Here is a 21,246-nt window from a genome sequence, read left to right on the forward strand (position 1 = left end):
TGTTGCCTTGACAAGTGGCTTAATGCTTTATAGCCTCAGTTTTTCACTCTGTAAAATGGGGTTAATAGTAGCTACCTTTAAGAATGTTGTGAGCATTATATAATACAGCATCTATAACAGGCCTTCCAAGGTGCCTGATAGATTGTTGCCATAAGTTTCCTTCTCTTCTGACCTTTTCTATGATTTCACCCTTATAAATCTTCCCAAAGTAATGTCCATATTTGGGCAATCTCTGATCAAATTTGAGAATATGGGAATCTATGACATGCCATTTGTTTTACAATGATGTCTTATTTCAGCAGTTAGAATCTGGCCCAGTCCTGGGCACATTACAAACATTATAGTTTGTGGAGTTGTGTTTTTTTTTTGTATAACTCTCTTTATTTTTCTCAACATGAATAATTTTAGAGAATCTAAGGAAAAGATGGTTCAGAAAAAACTGGTGCTGATGGTTAAAGTGGCCATCAAGCATACTGGCAAGCTTTCAACAAAGAGTACACTTTTGACCTGGGCTGTGTGCCCACAGGCCAGCCAGAGCGCAGGATTTTTCAGAGAGCCAGCCCTCGCTTACAGGACACATCACACCACAGTTCACATCACCTGCGGGACCTTGGGCGAGACGCCTTTGAGCCTCAATTTGTTCTACATAATAAAGGTTTGGATTTGGGTGGTTCCCATAACTGCATGTTATTAATATTCTTAGATCTAAGGGTATCCTGCAGTTTAAGAGAAGGTTAATTTGTATACCAAGTTACTGCATTGTACCATTTTTAAAAGCATGTTTATTTGATCTTCCTGATTGTGTGTATTCTAAATGAATGAGTGCTTAGCATAAAAATAAATCTTCCTCTTTGTAAACTAGGAAGACAGATACAAGGTTTAAATTGGTTTAACTGAGAAAGAATGCTTAACTATTTGGATTTTATTTCCAATTTGTTTAGATTCTTTGACCTTTGAATTAAACGGCTTTTTCTAAGAAATCCTTTTTGTTTTTAAAGTCCCATTACTGTTATTTTGGGGGCGGGGGATATTTTCCTCTGGAAGCTTACTTCTACTAAACTCAACTATGAATTAGCTAATATTTACTCTTTGCAAAATACTAAGCTGGGCACTGCAGAAAATAAGAGAAGAGTAAATGAAAGTAACTTCATTAAACAGAATATGACGTTACGAGACATTCTAAGGTGAGATAATCCTGCTGTGGAACATTCACACCATGGAATACTCTGCAGCTGTAAAAAAGAAGGATCTTTTATCTTTTGGCACAGCATGGAAGGAACTAGAAAGTATTATGCTGAGTGAAATAAGCCAGGCAGAGAAAGACAAGTACCACATGATCTCACTTATATGTGGAATATAATAAACAAAATAAACTGATGAACAAAATGGATCCAGAGACACAGAGGCATGGGACAGACTGAGGGATCTCAGAGGGAAGGCAGGGGTGGGGGAGTGGGTGGGGAGAGATTAATTAGAGAATTTATATGCTTATAGGCATAACCCATGGACACAGGCACTGGTCTGGGGAAGGCCTGGGGGTGAAATGGATGTGGGGTAGGGGTAAAAAGGGGACATCTGTAATATTTTTAACAATAAAGATAAAGAAACAAAACAAAACAAAAAAGAATGTGAACGTAAAAAAAATAAATAAATAAAGTGAGATAATCCTAACCATTTATGATACTGAATTACAGCATGGGATAGATCTGACGATGACTCTTAATGGAAGGTCACTTATATACTTTCACACACACATCTTTAATCCTCTTGATATATATATATATATATATATATGTATTTTTATTATTTATTACATATTATAATCTTATGTAGTATTATATATTACATACTATATACTATTATATATTATTATACATTATTATATATTTTATGTATTATGTATTATATACTATACGCACACATATATATATACACAAACAGATATAACTTTATTGAGGTATAGTTAATATAGAATGAGCTGCACAAACTGCAATTATTTAAAGGGTGCAATTTGATTAAAAAAATTTTTTTAATTTCTAGCTAAACTTTCTTTTTTAATTAATTAATTTATTTTTAAATATATCTTTATTGATTTCAGAGAGAGGAAAGGAGAGGGAGAGAGAGAGAGAGAAACATCAATGATGGGAGTCACTGATCGGCTGCCTCCTGCACGCTCCGGACCAGGGATCGAGCCCGCAACCCGGGCATGCGCCCTGACCGGGAATCGAGCCCCGATCACCTGCATCCTAGGTCGATGCTCAACCGCTGAGTGACACCGGCTGGTTGTGGCCAAGTAATGTTCTATTGGATAAAGAAGATGTGGTACACATATACAATGGGGCGGGTATTTTATTTAGTTAGATAATCTCAGGCTTTCCATTGGTAGAGTTAGATGATCTTATTTTAACGTGATTAATTTTGTTTTGTATTTGTCCCATCTGTTCATCGTCTACTTTTTTTCCCTCTTTTTATGCATTATTTTGGACTCATTAAGCACTTTTAATGATTTAATTTTATCTTCTTTGTTAGTTTGGTAGCTATAACTCCTTGTTTTGTTATTTTAGTGATTGCTTAGGGTTTATAGCACACATCTTCCACTTTCACAATCCACCTTCAAGAGATTTTATAGCACTAAATATTGGATAAGAATTCTACAATAAATCCTTTTCTCCCTGTCTCCAACCTTTAGCTACTGTTGTCAGACATTCCACTTTTATATGTATTATACACTCCACAGTGCAGCTTATATTCCTATAAATATCCTTGAGGATATTTTTGTTCAAACTATAAATATCCTTGAGGATATTTTTGTTCAAACTATAAATATGTCTTTTAAGGAGATTTGAATTATATTAAAAATCTTATGTACTTACCCATGATGTTTTCATTTGCAATGATTGTTATTCTTTTGTATAGATTTAAATTTCCATCTGGTATCATTTTCCTCCTGCCTGAAGAACTTCATTAACATTGTTTTGGTGTGAGTCTGTTAGTGATATATTTTTCAGCTTTTATGTATCTGAGAATTTATTTCACTTTCATTTATAAAAGATATATCTATTAGATACAGACTTGCATGTCTGTATATTTTACATTAGATGCTAGACACTGTATTTTACCTTATTTGGTGCTGAATAATTTTATATTGTTATAAATATTTAACATTAAGCAATAGACATTGTAATTTACCTTATTTGATGTTGGATAGTTTATATTCCTATACATATCCTTGAGGAAATTTTTCTGGGCCACAGTTAAGATGATACAGGAGTTAAGTTACATGCAAACAGTGATTCTTTTGTACACTGATTTTTTTTATTGTTCAAAATATTATAGATGTCTCTTTTTCTTCCCTTTGACCCATTCCACGCGGTCCCACCCCCTTCCTCAGTCCCTCTCCACACCATTGTCCGTGTCCCTGAGTTTTGCATATATGCATATAAATTCTTTGGTTTCTCTCTCCCCCTCTACCCACTCCCCTCCTTCCCTCTGAGATTCATCAGTCTGATCCATGCTTCCATGTCAATGAGTCCTTTCTGTCCATCAGTTAATTAAGTTCTTTAGATCCCACATGTAAGTGAGATCATGTGATGTTTGTCTTTCTTTACCTGGCTTATTTTGCTTAGCATAATATTCTCCAGGTCCCTCCATGCTGTCCCAAATGGTACAAGGTCCTTCTTCTTCACCGCTGCATAGTATTCCATCTTGTAAATGTGCCACAGCTTTTTATCCACTCATCTACTGATGGGCACTTGGGCTGTTTCCTGATCTTAGCTATTGTAAATTGTGCTGCTATGAACATTGGGGTGCATATATTCTTTCTGATTAGTGTTTCAGGATTCTTAGGTTATATTCCTAGAAGTGGGATCACTGGGTCAAAAGGCAGCTTAATTTTTAATTTTCCGAGGAACCTCCATACTGTTTTCCATAGTGGCTGCCCCAGGCTGCATTCCCACCAGCAGTGGACTAGGGTCCCCTTTCTCCACACCCTCGCCAGCACACGTTGTTTGTTGATTTGTTGATGGTGCCATTCTGACAGGTGTGAAGTGACACCTCATTGTGGTTTTAATTTGCATCTCTCTGATGATTAGTGACGTTGAGCATTTTCTCACGTGTCTCTTGGCCATCTGTATGTCCTCTTTGGAGAAGTGTCTATTTAGGTCCTTTGCCCATTTCTTAATTGGGTTGTTTGTCTTCCTTTTGCTGAGTTGTATGAGTTCTTTGTACACTTTAGAAATTAGCCCCTTATCAGATGCATCCTTGGCAAATATGTTTTCCCAGACCCTGGGCTACCTTTGTATTTTGAGGCTGATTTCTTTTGCTGTGCAGAAGCTTTTTAGTTTGATGTATTTCCATTTGTTTATTTTTTCTTTTCTTTCTGTTGCCGTAGTGGGAATAGAAGAATCATACCTCAACATAATAAAGGCCATGTACATTGATTTTTTTTAAGTTTTGTTTTGCAGGTGAATGCGCCATTTAATCTGAAGTTAATTTTTCTCTACAACTGACATAAGATCCTTCTGAGTACTCTACCCAATATCTTGCGAATTCATATTTTCCAGGTTGAGTGGTAAGGGGCACTGTTCTTGGCCCTGTTTGACCACTAGGTGTTGTTCCCTCTTATCTTTTGGGGTAGTTCTTTCTCAGGGAGTTTCTTTGTATGTATACACTGATAAATACTCAAGGAACCTCTCCAAATCTCTGTAATTCTCTCTGTGCATCTTCTCTTCTATGTGAAACCCCTAAGTCTCCCAGACTCTCGGCGCCATCCTGCCAACTCAGAAAGACCACTGGGCTCTATCTGTGTCCCTGCACCCCACACCTCAGCCTACAAGCTCTCTGAAGGAAGCAGCTGGGGCAATTGTATGACTCACCATATTTTGTTTCCTGTTTTTAGGATTCACTATCCTTCTTTGCCTCATGTCCAGTGTTTTGAAAGCCATTGTTTCATTTTTTTTCCCTGTTTTTTTTTTAATTGATCCTGGAAGAAGCCTACAGTTATTCCCTGTTTCACTATTTTGGCTGGAAGCAGAAGTCCATGTAATTGTATTATTATATTTTTATGTTGATTACAAATAGTGCCCATATTTTGTAGAACTGATATTAGTCAAGTTTTTGTCGCACTTGTAAATTATCCACTTTCAAGATCCTTTGCTTCCTTAACATAGTATTTCCATCAAGTAATGCAGTCTCCATTGGATACCCCCTCCAGCTGTTTCCTCACTAGATGTGCTCTAGCCATATTAGCATGCTAAACCCCAGAGACCTCTGCACATACCCCTCTCTTTCTGGAATATCCCTAACCCAAATTTTCACAGAACAAAGTCTACTCCTCTGAGTCTCATTTTAATTACCAGGGCCTCAGAAAGGCCTTTCCTGACCCTTGCTTTCCCATTATTTCCATATTACTTTCTATTAAGTACTTTCCTTTTTATTGGGATTTATGTCATTTTAACTGTATATTTACTTGTTTGTTTACTCCTTTAAGAATTATCTGTGTTATTCTAGTTTGCTCTCTCTATAGACAATAGTTTAGTTTGTCTTTCCCTCTTGTGGGCCCAATTATTGTAATGTACTTGATATCTAGTAGGGAAGACAGACATTAACAATGTCTAACTTTAAAAGTGCATGAAGAAGGAAAAAAATTAGAATTATACAAGAGTTTATAAGGAAAGAATCTAATCTTTCTGTTTTAGGTTTTTCTGAGATTAAGGTAGTAATCTGAGACCAAAAAGATAAGTAACAGCTAGCAAAGTGTCCTTGAGGAAAGAAAGAAGGAATTCCTATACTTAGTCTGGGGAAAAAGGTTTGCTGTGAAAGTAAGGTGGGGCTAGAAGGAAAGGTGGTGATATAGCTACTTTGATGTGTTTGAACTATTGCCACGTCAGAGAAGAATCAATCATAATCTCTATTGCTTTGGATTTCAGAGGTAAGAAGAGGAATTAAGATGCTAATTAAAGTCAGGGGATTTTGACATGATATCAGGAAGATCTTTCTAACATCTGGAACTGTCCAAAAACCAACTGTCCTTAAAGTGCAGTAAATTCTCTGATATTGGAAGTGCTCAAATAAAGATTGTATGACCATTGCTTAATGGAGTAAATATATTTCCACATTAGTTCAAAATGTAACATTCTTTTAACAAGTACCATGGGATCTAATTTATGCTGGGACTTAGACTAGAAATTGAATGTATTCACTCATGGATTCAACGATTATGTAATGAATGCCTAGTATATACCAAATGATTGTTCTAGGTACTAAGTGAACTGAGGTGTTTAAAATAGTCCTACTCCCTGTCTTTAAGCTTAAAATCTAGGAAGTATCAGTCTAGGTATATCAGCAAGGGATCACATTAAAAATTCTTCATTTGAGAACGGTTTTGAAGCATCTTTGTGTTCCTCCAGGTGGCTTATAGTATTGAGCTCTCAAGTGAAAGAAACAGTTTATGAATGAACACTAGATTTGAACACTTCTCATATGTTTGCTCTTTTGCCTGAAACTTTTCTTTATATTTCCTCCTTTCACCTGGCTAACCAGTGTTTGTCCTGTAAGACTTAGCTCAGGCGTCACCTCCTTTGGAAAGTGCGCATTCTCTGGACAGCTGTTCATACTCCTAGTAGTTTTGTGTTTCCTCCTTGGCCGGCGCTGGCCCAAGATGAATGGTCATCCTGTGAAGCATGATTTGGCATTATTTAAAAATAAGCTCTTTACATTTTTGTTAATCTTTTATTTGACAATAGGAGAGACTGAGGCAAGTGTAGAGACAGATGACCCTTCTCATATCCAGTGACATTATTCTCACTTTCATTACTATCAACCCCTACTTTGGCCGCAAATGGGGCATTTATTTATACACGTCATAATTTCTCCAGTTAAAAAAGCTCTAATTTTGTAATTCTCTGACCACAACCTCCGTTGTTTGGGAGATCAGCTTTTGAATTATTTACATTAATAATTTACATTAATAATAATGTTGCCATCCAGAATTCTATAGCACCCAGTTACTGTCCCTGCTATTTCCCCTTTATCCGTCAGCACCCTCTTCTTCCCCTCATATATCTGCATACATCCTGTTATCCACTGCTTCCAACATTTTTTCTCATCTCTAGGCTCCCTTACACCTTTGCCCAGAAAAGCATCACTTTTGAGTAAATACAACTCTCTCCCTGGGTTTCTGGTTCCATGCTCCTAAAATTCACTTAAGTAAACTGCACAACAAAGCAGAGAGCTTGTTCGATGATTCATAACTGCCTGTTGTAAGCGTCTCAGCAGGGCCTGGCAATATTCTCGTTTCTCTAATTGTCTATCTTTTCTACTTTCTGAAACTATTTTAAACTTTTTCCATTCACATTCTCTTTATTTTTTAATTTTTTAAAATTTATCTTTGTTGTTGAAAGTACTACAGATCTTCCCTCCCCCCCCATTGACCCCTTCTACCCCCACTCCAGGCCTTCACCCTACAATTGTCTGTGCCCATGGGTTATGCATATAAGCATAGAAGTTTTTCAATTAACCTCTCCACCCACCCCCGCCTTCCCTCTGAGCTCCCTCAGTCTGTTCCATGCTTCTATGTCACTGGATCTATTCTGTTCATCAGTTTATTTTGTTCTTTAGATTCCACATATGAGTGAGATCATGTGATGTTTGTCTTTCTCTGCCTGGCTTATTTCACTTAGCACAACACTCTCCAGGTCCATCCATACTGTCCCAAAGGGTATGAGATCCTTCTTCTTTACAGCTGCGTAGTATTCCATGGTGTAAATGTCCCATCGCTTTTTTATCCACTCATCTACTGATGGGCACCTGGGCTGTTTCCACATTCTTTTCTTCTCTTTAAACTTCTGATCTCTTACCTGGCTTCTAACAATTTCATCAGTTGAAACTTTTTCTATTTTGCAGAAAAAAGCAGAAGCCATCATAATGGGCCCAATTCAACTTCCTGTTTCCAAATCCTTCTTATAAATTCCCTTGCATCCCCACCATCTTCTCCCCCTTCCCTTCTGCTAAAGGATATGTCCCTTCTCCAATTAAACTCTCCCTGTGTTATAGATCTCCTTCTCCTCTATGTTGTTAGGCAAATTTCCTATCAGCTAGTCCATTTATATCTTCTTTTTTTGGGGTATTATTTACCTTTCTATTTGATCTTTTATAACAACATTTCAACACATTCTCCCATCATTAAAAAAAAGAATCCCTGGACTTCCTCAGCCCTGTCAGATACTATATAAATTCTATTCATCCCTCTATAGTGAAACATCTAAAAAAATATCCATTTTCGTTTCTCATTTCTTATCTCCTATTAATTTCTCAGTCTACTCACTTCTGATTTTTACCACTCAGTGAAAACTACTTCTGCTAAGCTCTCCTATGACCCCTGTGTCAATTATACCAGTAGATCCTTTCAGGCCTCACATTGACTTCTCAGTTGCTCTCCATGTGGTTGATCATGTTTGATTTCTAGAAGTACCATCTTACCTTGGCTTCTTGACAAGTGCTTCTGTCCCACCTCTACTCCCACCAGCCTCTGCTACTTCTCTGATTACTTCTGTTTCCTTGTTTTTTCTTCATTTATGTGACATATGCTGACTATCTTCAGTGCTTTGTTCTGGGCTTTTTCTGTTCCCTTTCCCTCCCTTCTCTTCTCGCTTTTGTTTTTATAGTTTCTACCTTGACTACCTCAATCTTCTCTTGTCATTTTAATTCAATATGCATGTTAACAACTCCTAACTTTATAGTATATGTAAGATAATATGTATTATATATCCCAAATATCTCTATTAAAATTTAGACCTCTGTATCCAAATGCTAGACAACATTTTCCTTGGGTGTTGCGTAGACACCACAAAGTCATTATTCTACATTGAAATAATTACCTCCCCCCTTCTCCAAAGTGATGATTCCTCTGGTATAATCCAGCATGGTATATGTTATCTACATCTTCTAACTGCTAAAGCCCCAGAATATGGAATGGCCTTTGAAATCTCACACTTCTTTAACACCAGTATCCAAATCAATCACAATTTTAGTTGATCCTAGCTTCTAAATGTATCAAAAATCTATCATTTCATTTCCCTTTTAACTATAAGAACCCTGTTTAATGCCATCTCTCACCTATCTGCTGCGATACTCTGATCTGGGCTCCTTTATATCCATAATTGCCACCAATATTCCTCAATGATAGAGGAATGTTTTAAAAGCAAAACTGATCACATTACATCCTTACTTAAAACTCTTATATCTCTTCCTGTATATCTTTGTACAGAGTCCAAAATTCATAATATGTTTGTCTTTAAGGCTTCAAATGAACTGACCTTGCCTCCCTCTCCAGTCTCATTTTGTAACACTTTCCCCTTCACTCTGCATGTTCCGGCAACACTGGCTTGGTTTCAACAACTTAATTGGGGCCAGAACTTTATTCCACCACAGGGAATTTGCTCATGCTATTTCCTCTCTCGACTTCCCCTTTGTTCCTACCCCTCTTTGTCTGGCTATTGTTCTTCAGGTCTCAGTTTAAACATTTTTTAGTCAGAGAAGATTCCTTAGCACTCTAGACTGGAACAGATTTGTTTATTTTATCTTATGTCATTGTCTACCTTTATTGGCAGCACTTCCCACAAATGCAATTAATTATTTAGTGTTATAATTATTAATATTGTCTCTGTCTTTACACTTGGCTGTAATCTCTAGAGGGATAGGAATTTTGTCTGCCTCGGTCATTTATCTTTAACTTGGATCTATCATGGTGCCTAACACTAAATATATTGCTCAATTAATATACGTTGGATGGCTTTTTAATGTTATAGGATGGATTGGAAAATTTATAGAATCACAAAACTCTACAGCCAGGAAACACCTTTGTGATCACCTAGCCCATCTTACTAATGCTATAAATTAAGAATTTGAAGCTTAAAAAGGTTAGATTACTTGTCTAAAGTAAAAAAAGTAAAATTTAGTGCAAGGTCAGAATGCAGCGGTATATTCTAGCTCCACAGTCATTGCTCTGCCCAACATATCAAACCGCCTTCCTGACATAGCATTTTCAGTTTCACAATCTGATTTTTCACTTACTGAGTGAAACAATACCATACCCAGTGCTAATGAGCTTGAAGGAAGAAATGCATTGTGATCGTCCACAGGAAGATGAGAGGCAGCTTTTCCTTCCATTGTGTAGAATATTGCAGCCCAGTGATGTTCTTCCCACGTTCTTCACACATATCCTTTATTTATATTCTGTTAGTAACCATCTCAGTGAATATTGCCAGTCAGATAATTATCGAAAGTAAAATTGCACACTTTTTGTGTTTAGATTAAGTGTGTGTGGAAGAGGGTATTTGAGGGTTTATTTCTTTGTGATCGCATCATATTTTGTAATACTGCACAGCAGTATGGAATTTACCACTGAAAATTTGGCTATGGGATGGTAAAAATATAAAAAGAAAGTTTTAAATCTTTTACAGACAAGCACATCTGCGCCCTTACAAACGCTTAGTCTACTGTTGTTCTAAATCTGCTGTTAAAATAATTGATTTGAATTTTTTTAGGACAAATAAATAGGGATGAAGGAGATTTTTTGTTAGGAAAGGATGGGTATGATGAGTAGTAATTAAATTTAAATCTTGATGAGAAAGCACAGGCCTAGGCACTAGGGAAACATGTATAATTAATACGTAATGCAGGTAATGCTCATTTAAAAAGCTATTTGAATCATAAGTACAACCATTCTTATGTTGCTATTGTTATTATGTGAATTATTTGTCTAATTTATGAAAGAAATATGCAGTGATTACCATGTCAGACTATGGGATAAATGCTAGGAATATAAAGATTAAGAGACACTTCCTGGTGTATCAATAAGTTAAGATGTAATGAAAACTTTTAAAATGTTAGTATGACTGTGTTTCTCCATATCAAAAATATTCCTCCATTATCAATTCAAATTTTTATCATCTAATTAGAATACTTAGGGTATAGACTAATATACTGTAACATAAAAACTCTAAAAATACAGTGAATCCATCAAGGTGGCAGGTTTTTTTCTCTCTCGTATAGAAATCCATCCAATCTTGTCTACCAGGGGTTTTGCTCAAGATCATTCAGGGACCCAGTTACTGCTATTATGATGCTCAACTATCCCCTGAAGTGTGGTTCCATTTCTCCTGCTAAAAGACAGTTCATCGGACCATCTTTGTTCCAATTCTGTGAAAGGGAAAAGGGAGAGAAAATGAAATGTAAGCATTTTTAAATTTATTTAATGGATGTAACTATGAGATTTAACACATCAGGTTTACTAGCATCTATTTGTCTAGAACTTAGTCACCTCTCCCTTACCTTAAAGGTAGGCTAGGAAATGTAGTATCTTTCTGACTAATTCCATGCTTAGTTAAAACTTGGAGCTTCTGTTATTAAATGGACTAGGAGAATGAATATACGTGGGTAATTAGCAGTCTGTATTGCAGTTTTGCCTTCTAGCCACCTGGGATCCATGTGTCTTTCCTCACAAATACACCCAAACCTTCTACAAGGGAGCCCACCTTAAATCCTATACAGTAATCCTATCCTATGCAGCTGAAAATTCAGCACCAGAGTGTGATATAGTCTCTGTATCAGGTCTGGAAGTAGCTCCTTATGATCTGGCAACCCGTCAACGAAACACAAGTTATATGCCTTCCCCAACCTTAATACACAGTAGTAGAGTAAGAATAGGATAACTGAATTTAAAACACCCCAATTGTGATATCTTGAGAAAGACACAACATCACCTATGGAAGATCTCAGTCAAGAATAGATACGATGGAATTTTATTCAGCCATAAAAATGAAGGAGGTGCTGATATTATACTACAACATGGGTGAACCTTGAAGACATTATGATAAGTGAAATAAGCCAGATACAAAAGGATAAATATTATAATTATATTACTATAAATATCATATAATTCTTCTTATATGAGATACTTAGAATACTCAAACTCATAGAGAAAGAAAGTAGAATGGTGGTTACCAGGGGCTGGAGAGAGGGAGGAATGGGGAGCTGTTGTTTAATAGATACAGAATTCCAGTCTGGGAAGATGAAAAAGTTCTGGATGGATGGTGGGGATGCACAACAGTGTGAATGTACTTAATGCCGCTGAACCCTGTGCTTAAAAATGGTTAAAATGATAAATTTTAAGTTATAAATATTTTACCACAATAACTTTTAAAATAAAAAATGAAAAAATATCCTTTCATCAATGTAAAGTTCAAAGTAGATTTTAGTCCATAGCACATGTTGAATTCTCCTGGACAGGAACTGTGAAAGTTTCCTGCTGGTGGAATAAGCCCCTTGGTTAATTCATCTGCCTAACTCTGATCTACCTTCCTTGTTCATGGTTCCTTCTGGCTTTGGTTTTGTGTGTTTGGAAAGATTTTCCCTGTCTACCATCCACATCAGAAGGGTCAAGAAAGAGTGCACTCTACTTGAGGAACTTTAGGGGCTGATTATTATGTTAGAGATTTGACAACCATAGGCTCTTGTACATCAGACTTGTGATTTCTTTGGTAATAAAATTCCCTCAAAATCTTAGCAACCTTCTTGTCTATTTGCTTCTAATCAGTTCCATGTAGAGTAGCTACACTCAAAGACCTATTTTGGATAAATTTTCTTAGAGCTCATAGACTCTCATCTTTCATTTATTGTCTTCTTACTCAGCTCACATCTCTTTCCCTTACCTTAATGTCAGCTAACTTAATACCATGTAAAACTAAAGTCTTGGGAACTTGGTTGAAAAGCCAATAATCTTAAACTGATCTTTGCCCCTAGGCTGGCTCTGATGACAATCTTATATTGTGCTCTTTAAGAAATATAAGAAGTTTACTTTCCAACTCTCTAATAGCATTTTAATCCATTAAATTGCATTTCAGAGGCAAAGAAACTCTCCATTAGTAAAGCTATATTCCCTTCCATCTATTTTTGCAAGAGGGATACTTCTTGTCTAACTTTATCTGGTGTCTCTTACAGCACTTTGATGAAAATTCCAAGTAGCAGCCAACATACACCAAAAAACTGACTGTTTTTTTTAGCCTATTCTAGAGCTACAAGCTTGGTAGTAATGTGGTCTGTTTCCAAGTTAGCATACATTTTCAAGCCCCATAACAAGGGGTTCTTACCTCTTTCTAGCCTGAGTATTGTCCTCTTTACCTGCTTCACAACTCGCTAAACTAATGCTGCATATTTTGATTTTTAAAAAAATATATTTTATTGATTTCAAAGAGAGGAAGGGAGAGGGAGAGAGAGATAGAAACATAAATGATGAGAGTCATTGATCAGCTGCCTCTTGCACGCCCCCTACTGTGGATCGAGCCCGCAACCCGGGCATGTGCCCTGACTGGGAATCGAACCATGATCTCCTGGATCCTAGGTCGATGCTCAATCACTGAATCACGCTGGCCAGGCACATATTTTGATTTTTATGATGACCATATCCCACTTACAGGAGTCAATTTCTATAATAATACAGTACAAGCTAAGCAGATGTAATCTAAATTATAGTGCCTCAAATAAAGCAGAATTTTTCTTTCTTTCTCTCACAAGTCAAGAAGTGAGCCATATGGGGTAGCTATGATTTACCCACAACATCATCCAGATTCTTAAGATCTTATTTCTTCATTATCACTCAAAGGATTGTCCTTACTTTCATGTTGGAAGCATATTTCCAGACTGTGGGAAAGGGAGGGGAAAAAGAATGTGGAATGCAAGCAACTTCCTTTGTACGTATCCCTTCTGTTCACATCGCGTTTGTAGAAACATGGTCAATTCCAACTGTTGCAAGAAAGGCTAGGACATGTAATCACTAGCTGGGCAGCTATGACCCAGCTGAAACTCAGGATGATTTACTGCTAAAATGAACAAGGGGAGAACAGTGAAAAATTTGCTGACTTTGCCACTCCAAAAAAAAAATCCCATTGATATGGAGACATTTGTGTAGCAAAAAATTGCATCACAGTGTAATAATTTGGAATATGTAATTCTGAACTAAGGATTACAAAAGATCAGAGGAGGCATAGTGCTACCTTCTCATTCAAAAGAGGCTCCAGAAAAAAAAATTGATAGAACTTGGGGAAAAGGCAGAGAGTAATTAGGATGCAAAATTTTTCTCATAACCAAAAGTTTTAGTTGTAAAACATGATATGGAACTCTAAGATGTAAGATCATTCTGCTTGTTAGTTAACATTTGCTACCTCAAGATATTTTTCCAAAATATTATTTCTGATCAGTGGGGCTATCCATAACTGTAAACGTACATACAAACATTTTAGTTGCTATGTCAATATAAGAGTGAGTCAATATGGCAGAATGAGAATAAAAACAAAGAAATACTGGTGGGAATGCAGCCTGGGGCAGCCACTGTGGAAAGGAGTATGAAGGTTCCTCAAAAAATTAAAAATGGAGCTGCCTTTTGACCCAGTGATCCCACTGCTAGGACTGTATCCTAAGAATCCTGAAACACTGATCACAAAGAACTTATGCAGCCCTATGTTCATAGCAGCACAGTTTACAACAGCTAAGATCTGGAAACAGCCCCAGTGCCCATCAGTAGATGAGTGGATAAAAAGCTGTGGGACATCCACACCATAGAATACTATGCAGCTGTGAAGAAGAAGGAGCTCTTACCCTTTGGAACAGTGTGGATGGACCTGGGGTATTATGCTGAGTGAAATAAGCCAGTCGGAGAAAGACAAACATCACATGATCTCACTTATATGTAGAATCTAATGAACAAAATAAACTGATGAACAAAATGGATCTAGAGACACAGAAGCATGGAACAGACTGAGGGATCTCAGAGGGAAGGTGGGGAGGGGGGAGTGGGTGGGGAGAGATTAATCAAAGAACTTATATGTCTATATGCATAACCCATGGACATAGACATTGGTACGGGGAAGGCCTGGGGGTGGGGTGGATGTGGGATGGAGGCGATCAATGGGGGGAAAAGGAGACATCTGTAACACTTTCAATAAGAAAGATAAATTTAAAAAAAAAAAAAATATATATATATATATATATATATATATATATATATATATATATATTTCCAACATCACAAAAAACAAAACAAAAGACTTTGAAATGTCCAGGCCCAAATTCTTGGAGAGTAGGAAAAAAGTTTGTCTGAAGGTTAGATTGCATTATTGTTGAGGAGGGGGTAGGCAACAACAGTCAATTTTCTTATTTTCTTTTTATCTTCCTGAACTTGTTTTCCATCAATCTAACCTGAAACCTTTGCTACACAATGAACAATTAGAATAAGATTTGGTGAGCGCTGATTTTTTTTGAAAATAACCTGAACTGTTATTGTATGCTAGACTTTCATTCATTCATTCATTTATTCATTTGCCCATTAAGTATATACTGAGCACTAACTATGTGCAAGGCTTCAGGTAATGAAGAAAAGTTTCCTGTCTTCAAAGTGCTCACAGGCTAGTTGGAGAAACAACCTAGAAAATACGTGGACAAATGCAGCTTGGTAACTGCTCTGCGAGAGGGCTACACAGTGGGCAGAGGCTCACAAGTAAGAGGTTCCTGATCCAGCTGAGAAGGATCCACATGGGCCTCTAAGAGGAAAGAATACTTGTCCTGAGTTTGGAGACTAAGTGAGTATCACTAGGTAGGATGCCAGGAAGCAAGAATAGCATGCAGACATGAATGAAGATGTGAGGAAACAGGATATATTTGGGGAAGAAAAATAAAGTACAGAATGCCAAGTCAGTGTAGAAAAGGAAATATCAGTGTGTAGATATTATTGGAGGGGAAGTTGGAAAATCTCTTCTCCTCCTGGCTTTCATTTCTTTAATTCAAAATAATTTCTGAGCTCCTACTCATGTTCCAAGCCCTATACCTGTCTCTGGGGAAATAAAAATAAGCAAACTCAGACATGAACTTTACCTTCAGGGAGTTTACATTTTGTGACAGAGACTCATGAATGAATATATAAATACAAGCTATCAGGCTGTGCAAAGGCCTAGTTGGTGGTGGTGGGGTGTGTGAAAAGGGACTGAGAAAAGGGCTCCAGCTTCTAATCAATTAAGTGAAAATTATAATGCTCTCTAAACCCTTTTTATATTCTGATATTTTTATGATCATTTAACATGAATTTTAATAGTTACGACAAGATTTTTTTTTTTATGCTCAGAAAGTGAAATGAGACTAGGGAAGAAAATTAAATCTTATTTCCTCAATATTTCAAAGCTGTTTTAGCATGCAACCAGAAACATGGAAGCGTTAGGAACATACTATTTTGATCTTCCGGGGTACTTTTAGTTAAAATTTTAAGAACAATAAAATAGTACAAACATCCTGGACATCCTGGAATTATTCTGTTAATGGAAATGCCATACAGTTAAAATGGACAAGTAATATCCAAGATAGCCTTTATTTTATTTAATTTTTTTGTTAATTCTCACTCCAGGATGTATTTTTCCATTGGTTTTTTTTTTTTTTTTTAGAGAGAGAGTGGAAGGGATGGAGGGAGGGGAAGAGAGAGAGAGAAGCAACAATATGAGAGAAACACATCAATTGGTTGCCTCCCTCACATGCCCCAACTGGGGCCAGGGATCAAATTTGCAACCCAGGTGCCTACCGTTGACCAGGAATAGAACCCCAGACCCTCCACTGCAAGAGCGGACCCTCTAACCATTGAACTACACTTTCCAGGATGAAAGATAGTCTTTTGAGAATGTGCACTGTCTTGGCAGTACACTGGGAAATCCCTACACACTTCAGATGACTGGGAAAAGGCGAGAACTACAGCTCCATTTGAGGTTGAAAGAATTGCAGCTCCGAACACATGGTGGTCCTAGTTCAGAAACGACTACATGACTAGAGGAAGGAGCAGGGGTATTGGCTTCTGGGCATTTGCTGTTTAATGCCTTGGTGACTTTGGGCAAGTTAGTTACTATCTATGTGCCCCAGTTTCCTCATGTATAAAATTGGAATAAAGATAAGTATGGCTTTATAGAAGAGATTTGAGGATTGAATAATAAAAAATAATCTGAGGAGAGAGAAAGAGAGAGAGCCGAGGGGGTTGGTGGTAGCAAGGAATGAGAGCCTATGGAAGCCTAAGGTAGTCAGTATTTCTTATAATTTTGTTTTGTAAAAATGAATTTTCTTTAACAAACATGAAGTGTATGGTATTTTTGCTTTTCATTTAAAAAATTTTCTTTACTTGCAGCAAAAATCTGGGTAACATAGTCTATGTTGGTTTCCATTTAATTTTTTCTTTTTGAAATTTTATTGGTCTATTAAATCCAGAAGTTTGGAAAAGTGCTCTGTGCAAGACAAATTTGAACAAAAGTTCATCATGGTTCAGTTTTGTTCAAGAAGGTTTCATCCAGAGCCTGTAGTCCTGCTTTCTTAAATTGTCTGCACATTTTAAAACATTACTTTCCAACAAAGTATCTGATACTTGAGAGCATAAGAGCCTCTCCAGCTTCTTCAGCATTTCTCAAGGAGCTGACCTAACTGTGTGAGTACACGGTAGACATTCCTGAATGATTTTGTATAAAAATGACAGTGAGTCACAGTCTGGAATCTTGCCTTAGGGCCATTTCTCACCGGGGGCCAGCCATCGATGTTTCTTTTCAGCAAGGGTCTCAGGGACCTGGTGTAGTTTCCTTTTCTCTCTCTCTTTTTAATTTTCGCCCGAGGATATGTTCTTTATTGATTTTAGAGAGAGAGGAAGTGGGAGAGAGAGATACACATGGATGGGATAGGGAAACATCTGGTTGTCTCCTGTACACGCCCAAGCAGGGATCAAACCGCAACATTTCTGGTGTACTGGACGAGGCTGCAACCAGCTGAGCCACCTCACCAAACTAGGGAAACGAGAACGTTGCTCCTAGGGTAACCTGTCCTCCCCTAGCCTATCACTGATCATGTGGTTTGGACCTCTGATCTTTCATACCACTAGTTATGTGGTTTAGACCCCGATACCTTTTCCTCCCTAAAGATAACATCTAGGCCCTAGTTATATTTCAGCTCCAGGCCCAGAAAAGCAGCAAAACCAGACAAGTGACACTGTAGCTACCTCAGGACCAGCTGCACTGACTAATGACCCCCTGCCCTGGTGCTGATCAATCAGTGGGGACCACGACCTTGAAAGAGCGCACCCAGAAAGCTGCTGAATATTCTATTGAGACCCTCCCCTGAGGCCTCTGCTAAGATTCCCACCTGCAAGAGCCAGATAAATACGCTCAGAATGAATGTATTTATGCCCCAGGGGAGCATGCCCAGGCCATTCCCTTCCACCTTCTTCCCACTGAGGGGACCCCAGGAGACTCGCAATCAGGGGAGCAATGGGCAGTGGCAGCTCATCCTGGGATAACCCCCTGAACCTGTCTCCAAGGCCCCCTTTTCTCTGACTCCTCAGTGAGCCCAAGCAGCCCAGCCAGGCTCTCCTGTTGCTTCTTCCACGCACCTTCCTTGTTTCACCGTCCTAAGTATATTTTTGCTGTGGCCAATAAATTCTTACTTAGTTTGCTACACTTTGTCTCTTGATTGAAATCTTTCCTTCAAGAAGACAAGAACCCCAGGTCTCCTATCTGCTGGTAACAGTTCCTGGTCTATATTTTTTGACTTAACAGAAATGCTAACTGAGAGTCCTAACTTTTCCTTATTTTCTTTTTCTTCTTTTTCTTTTTCATCCTTACTCGAGGATATTTTTCCTATTGCTTTTCAGAGAAAATGGAAGGGAGAGAGAGACACACACATCCATTGGCTGCCTCCCGCACTTGTCCCACCTGGGGCCGGGGATCTAGTCTGCAACCGAGGTACGTGCGCTTGGCCACAGTGGAACCCAGGACCCTTCTATCCAAGGGCCGACGCTCTAGCCACTGAGCCAGACCAGCCAGGGCACTTATTTTCTTTTTATTAAAGTACAGCTGACGTACAACATTATATTAGCTTCAGGTGTACAACACAGTGATTCTACATGTTTATACCTTACAATGCAATCACTGCGATACTTCTAGTAACCATCTGTCATCGTACAAAGTTATTATGATGTTCCTGACTGTATTCCCTTTGCTGCATATTCCATCCCCGTGACTTATTTATTTTATAACTGGAAGTTTGTACCTCTCAGTCCCGTTCACTTTTTACACCCATCCCCTACCCCCTCGGGGAACCATCAGTTTGTTCTCTGTATCTATGAGTCTGTTTCTGTTTGACTTTTTAAGATTCCACGTATGTGAAATCATACAGTACCTGTCTTTCTCTGTCTGACTTGGCATCATACCCCCCAGGCCCATCTCTGTTGTTGCAAACGGCAAGATTGCATTCTTTTTTATTTCCTGAAAAACCCTACTCTAAGGCTGGCATGTCTAATCAGGGAAAGAAAAGTAGCATCAATTAAATCAATTTAGATGCTGTCATGCACTGAATAAATGACCCACCAAATATATCAGTTCCCAATCCCAGGAACCTATAAATGTTACTTTTTAAGGAAAAGGGGATTTTGCAGATGTGATTAAATTGAGGATCCTGACCTGGGGAGATCATCTTGGATTATCTGGGTGGACCCTAAATACAATCGTAAGTGTCCTTATAAGAGACAGGCAGGTGGTGATTTGCTGTGCATACAGGTAGAAGAAGAGAAGGCAATGTGGCCACCGAGGGCAGAGTGCAATGATGCAGCCTCAAGCCAGGGCCCGGCAGCAGCTCCCAGGGGCGGGAAGGGTCAGGGCACAGATCCTCCCTCAGAATCTCGGGGGGGGGGGGGGAGTGTGGCCCTGTCAGCACCTTGATTTTCACCTAGTAGTCTGATTTTAGGCTTCTGGCCTCTGGAACTGAGAGAGAATACATTTTTGTTGTTTTAAGCCACTCAGGGATAATTAGTTACTGTGGCTGCAGGAAACTAATATGTCCCCACTTGTCTCAAATGCATAGCCTGTGACCTGAGCTGTAGGTGACACTATATCAAGGAGGCCTTGTCCCATGTGTCCTTTTCTGCCAGTTAGTTGTTATCAAGCTGAGCAGAAACTTTTCTTATATTACCGGAAAGTTACACTTGAGAAACTGAAGTTTGAGAGGTGCAGAGTGAGGGGCAATATAGTTAACTACCATTCATTCATTTAATAGACATTCTGTAAGCTCCTGCTATGTAGCCATCTTTGTTCTAAGTCCTGGATTAAAACTGAATAGGATGGGATCCTTGTCTTTGAGGAGATCAGTTGATGAGGGGAAGTAGACGCACATATACATACAATTAAATTATGTGGAAAATGCAGTGATGATCATAAAACTGAGGGAAGGTCTTTTGACTTTAAATTTAGCTTTAACTCTTAGGTCTAGAAATTAAGCCTCTCTCTCTCAATATATATATATGTATGTGTGTATATATATATTCCTCAGAGATCTAGCCTTTCCCTGGATAACTGGCAACTACTCCACACCCCATCCCCAGCAGAAGACAATAGCCAGTATCTGACTAATGGTCATTAGGTTCAAACCACTGGCAGGCTAAAGATAACATCTTGGCCTAAGTTATGTTTCAACTACTGAGCCCTGGCTACTTTCTCATGAGACAGGACAGAGGGACCCAGAAAAGACTTCAGAATTGTCCTCAAGACCTGAAGAAATGATTATTACTCTTTTACTTCACCTCCGACCAGTCAGCTCCCAGCATGACCCTGAAACCCCTAACCCACGGTGGCCTGTGATTTTGCCCTATACAATCTGTAACCTATATGCCATCCATCTGGGAGTTTGGGCTTTGGAGCATTAGCTTCCAGCTTCCTTGAGTGGCACCATTCATAATATAATAGCCAATGTTTCTCCACCACAATTCTTTGTGTTCGGTGTTTGGCTCTGCTAGATCCAGGTGGAGGAACACTTTCTGTTCAGTAGCAATCTTCTATAGTGTATTTCGGACACATTGAAGAATACAGAGATGACAGGAAGGGTCTGTGTGAGATGGAGGAGAGGTGGGTTAGGAAAATCTTCATGAGAAAGATATGCCTCTGAGCTGACAAACAAAGAAGCAGAGTAATAAAAGTAGGCAGAGGGGCAAACATTTATCCATTTTCCCCATGGATTTCATATGATGGACACTGTCTACCAAAAAGAAAGCTGCTGTGTTTAGTAAGCAATAGCAATAGGTCAAGAACATCTCTAACTGCCAAACAGAGTTTATCATCAGCATAGAATGATTATTATCCTCTTACCATTATTTCAACCAAGAGCAAAGGTATTTGTCATTTGATTGTTTCC

This window comes from Miniopterus schreibersii (assembly GCF_964146895.1).
Source record: "Miniopterus schreibersii genome assembly, chromosome: 12".
In the NCBI taxonomy this organism is placed as follows: domain Eukaryota; kingdom Metazoa; phylum Chordata; class Mammalia; order Chiroptera; family Miniopteridae; genus Miniopterus; species Miniopterus schreibersii.